The sequence below is a fragment of the Megascapheus bottae genome, chromosome 11 (assembly GCF_031878675.1).
Source record: "Megascapheus bottae isolate mThoBot1 chromosome 11, mThoBot2.hap1, whole genome shotgun sequence".
Classification (NCBI taxonomy): Eukaryota; Metazoa; Chordata; class Mammalia; order Rodentia; family Geomyidae; genus Megascapheus; species Megascapheus bottae.
Genome location: NC_143519.1, coordinates 59057103 through 59062107, shown reverse-complemented (window position 1 = coordinate 59062107; position 5005 = coordinate 59057103).

Below are 5005 nucleotides of genomic sequence, written 5' to 3'. Positions count from 1 at the left end.
TCTGCTTATTCTATCTTCTAGACTGCTTATTCTATCATACTACATAGGTACCACTAAGCAGAGGTTAATGGTGCTGTCTAAATGCTCAGTCCGTGAAAATATCATTAAATGTTTATTCTGACAATAAAATGCAATAAAAATGTACATAAAAATCATGATTGGGAAATCAGGGGACAGTGAAAGGGAGACAAAAACATGAGAAGGGGTATCACGGTTTGAGAAGTAATGTAACCATTACCTAAAAAAATCTAACTGTAACCCCTCTATACATTAACCCTAAATAAAGTACAAAAAAAACCCCATACCACCATAAAAAAATCTAGACAGGTGTTAATGTCTAGACAGGAGAAAAACTGAAGACAGACACAGCAGAGAAACTGGGGGCACATTCTTCTCTTTCTTCTGTTTTCTTTTGTTGTTTCTCATCATGCGCCTTGTTCTCATCACCAACCCTTTCTGGTGGATCATAGAACATACTTGCTGAATTGTCTGTGATACAATCTGGCATGAAAGGCAGGAAGAGTTGATTGAGCATAAGAGCACGAGCAGATCTTTCCTGAGCACTTCCTCTGTAAGTCTGCCTCTTCGGTCTCACTGGCCCATCTCTTTCTTAGGGAATGTTGTGCTGCCAAGCTCACACAGCACCAGTGCATTACAGAGATTTCTGATCTGACTTCTTACTACGTAATATTTACAATTAAATGAAAGATACCCAAGGTGACTTTCTTACATATCTACAGTAGCAAATATATTAAAGTGATATACATACTACAAAGGTTGTATACAAAATAATGCTCAGGATGTCTGGTGTTGAAGAAACGAGCCACTTCCTAAAAAAGATAAATACATTCATAAACTATATTGTTGAAGGTGGCTCCTTTGTACAACTACTTAAAGATACTAGTAAAACATGCTGTCTACTTTTGAAAACGCTTTTGTCACAGCTTTAATCTTCTGATTTTCTTCTTCTTCAAGTCTGCGAAATGCTTCTTTTGACCTAAGAGTATACACTAGCTCCCCCCTTGTTCTGAAGGACAAAGCAGCCAAGCATTCATGCCTTCTAATTCTTGTCTATCTCCAGATAGACCCTCATATTAAACAGGATGGTGCTGGAGGCATTAAGGTAGGCATGTTAAATCTGTCCAAGTCTCAGTCTGAATGACCTGCCCTTAGCCTTTGTCTCTGGAGGCCTGGCCAGTGTTTATAGTTCTGGATTTTTCTCTTCAAGATGACAAGAAAAGGCATTGTGTTTGGAAAGCAGTCTGCCTTTTGCAGTTTTATAAATCCTGTTCTTCCTGGATCCCTAGATATCTATGAAGTGACTGCAAGGGAGCATGGCTAAGATCAAGAACACATTGTATTTTCCAGCAAAAGTAGCTTTTACTTGACTTAGGGGCAAAGGGACATGGCCTGACTGCATACAGAAGTGGCCAGACTTGTTGATGCTTCCTCACTGTGTTTGTTTCTCCAGTAACTGTGGCTGTGTCCCACGCATCTGCACTCTGACCCTTTTCTTTCTATATTCAGTGTTGTGCAAAATACAATGCTGAAACCTTCTTCCCTTTGAAGGACAAGCAGGAGCATATGACCTGCTTAGCCTCCTCAGGAATTAAGTTTGTTCAGTGTTATGTTTATGATGTACAGATCAACACAAAGTACAATGTTTACCCTCATTGTTTTCAAACTCAAATATTTAAAGTCATATGAGCTATAAAATGTCCACTCAAAAACTTCCAGCTGCCAAATTTACATCTCTTCCTCCAGCTTTATTTTGTCATAGTTGCATGTTTTCCTTTCTACCAAATGGATTTGCAGAATATAATGCATTTCATGACACTTTGGAGCAGTATATAACACTATACTTTTTGTGCGTGCATTTTCCATAGATCCATAAATATTAATCCTATTTCTAAAAGAACAACCAGGGCACAAAACTAGAATTTCTTTTGCTGGTAGAAACTCAGTTACAAAAGAGCTACCATATGATTCTACCATGAGAAACTCAAGAAACATTAAAACTGATCTATGCCAATCAAAAATCAAAAGAACACTTTCAGTGTTTGAAAAGTGATTATAAATGCCAGAACATTGTCAACAATTTGATAGTGGTGTTCATTGCATGCCCTCATACATAATTGCGTTAATAGACAAATGTAAGATGAGGGCAATGTGGAATCTGCATCAGTAAAGGTTTATTTATATAAGCATGCATTACATAATGATAGTTTTTCAGTTAAACACCGATTGTTTTTTTGTTGTTGTTGTTTTTTGCCAGTCCTGGGATTGAGCTCAAGACCTAAGCACTGTCCTAGGACTTTCTCAAGGCTAGAACTCTACCACTTCAGCCTCAGCACCACTTCCGGCTTTTTTCTAGGTATGTGGTACCGTATTGTTCTTTATTGATACATACGGAAGAATAAATGTCATGCATATTACTAAGTATCGCATGAGATTTTGAGACACACACATGTATATGCGTATACACATACAAAAACACATACATACATGTACATAAATCAGGTTAAATACAACTATTATGTCAAGCATTTGATAACATCATAGTGAAACTTTAAAATCCTTTCTTCTTTAATAATATATAACACAATGCTGTTGTGTGTAATCAATCTACTCTGCAACAGCTCAGCGAAAAGTTACCTCTTATGTCATTATAATCTCTTGCTCATTGATCAACCTTTGTCCAAACCTTCCTCCTTCTGACTCACCCAAGTTTCTGATATTCACTAGTCTAGGCTCACCTTCATTGAGATCAATGCTTTTTTATTTCACATATTCCATACTTGCCATTTGGCTTATTTTATTAACATATAACTTCTCCTTTTGTGTTATTGACAAAGACAGTTGTTTGCAGGAGTAAACAATGCACTATCATGTAGAGGTGCCACAACATTCACCTTGGAATGGAAACTTAAGAGGTGGATTTCATCCCTTGGCTATTCACTGCTGAGCAGTGAGTTTTAACCAGGGGTACATATGTGTCTGCCACATAATGATCTCTTTAAGTCGCATCAATACCCAGTCGAGGTATGATTGGATCCCAGGATCATTGAAGTGTGATTTGTTTGAGAATCTTCACACTGTTTTCTTGAATGTCTATGCTAACTGATATCCCCATCAATAGCTTGCCATGGGCCATCTTTCTCCACAAGTTTACTAGCATGTGTTACCTCTTAACTATTCAATAATTGTCATGCTTGTGGAATGTTGCAGTGCTATCACATTGTGGTTTCCACCTGCATTTTTCTGATGATGAGTGAGGTTCTACATTTTCTCTTACACTATTTTTTTTTACCAATCCTGGGGCTTGAATTCAGCGCCAGGTACTCTCCTTGGATTTTCTCAAGGCTCGGGCTCTACCACTTGTGCTACAGCACCACTTCTGGCTTTTTCTGTGAATGTGATACCAAGGAATGGAACCCAGGGCTTCATGCATACTAGGAAAGCACTCTGCTACTAGGACTTGCTCGCTTGTCTCATAAGAATTGTGGAGCATTTATTATTTGCCTTGTGTGTGGAAAGAGACCTTTAGTCCTGAGGCTATGTTTGGATAACTGATGCCCAGCTTACACAACAGTACTCTTATGGGATGAAGCTGCTGAGAATTCCAGGAACTTACTTCAAGTACATTCATTGATGTTTACACACTGAGTGATCACCCATCAGAGCATTTCCTGTCATTGACCACTGAATGTAAATACATTATATATGAACCCATACACAGATCTCCAATTATATTTCATTAAGGAAAAACAGTAGGAATTACTACAGGAATTCACTGTATGTGAATACATATGTACATATATCCCTAACCCAAAATTTTATGTACTTTCTTAGTAAGGAGCTTCAAGGGGCTTAAAATTAAGTTAGTCACTTACAGAGCCAAAAGTGGGATTTCCCTTATTTAATTATCAGGGAATCTATGTGAAAGAACATATATATTTTTAGACATGGCTTTCTTCTCCCTGAAAGACTACATATGGGGACACAATTCCTCTCATCCTGTGATGGAGCCTATTTTCTGATCCTTGAATCCAGACTGCTCTTGTAATTCATTTTTGTCTTAGCTAATGAATTCAAGGCCACTCACACTCACTTGAAGACTTAGCCTTAATGTAATTACATTCATTTGCTTGCTGTTCCTAAGGCCATCTCAATGGTCCCCAAGATCTAGCTGCCTGGGAGAAGAGACATAATAACAGAGAGGCAATCAGAAAAGCCAATTCAGATTAGCTAGTCCTCAGATGAGCGGCAACTCATCAGAGATGCCCAGATCAGTCCAGTGAAGTAGCCAGTCCTGTATCTAATCATTGGAACCACTCCATTAAGCCCCATCCAAATGTTCAAACCACTCTATCTTGAGATAAATAAATGGGTGCTCTTACTAATCAGTAGGACCTCCAGGGCTTCGCATAAACAAAAGCAAGTTGATACCATGCTTTTATGATTTTTCACCAGAAAGAATAAAATGGTAGAACACTGCTTTGCCTGGGTCAACACTAAGCTCTTGAGTCTATAGAGTTCACTCTGTGCTGCACAAATATGCTTACCTGCATTGGATTCCTATAGAATGTATGTATCCCAGAGGATGGAAATGACATGGCGACAAGACGGTCTGGAAAGCAAAAGAATCCCTATTAGGGAAGTCAGTACAGATGGGAACAACAATAATAACAAAAATTATTTGTACATCTATCCAGGTTCTTTTCTCAGAGTACAAGAAGAGTCGATATGATAGTGACATAACCAAGATGATGCATTAAGATGAAGCAATAGAGGTCTAGGGAGGTGATTTTGTGGCAGAGCATTTGGCTTGCATGCAAAAACACTCTGAGTTGGATTCCTCAGGACAACATAAACAGAAAACACCAGAAGTGGCAGTGTGGCTCTACTGGTAAAGTGCTAGCCTTGAGCAAAAGAAGCTCAAGGACAGTTATCAAGTTCTGAGTTCAAGCCCCAGGACTGACAATACAATACAAAAGTAAATAAA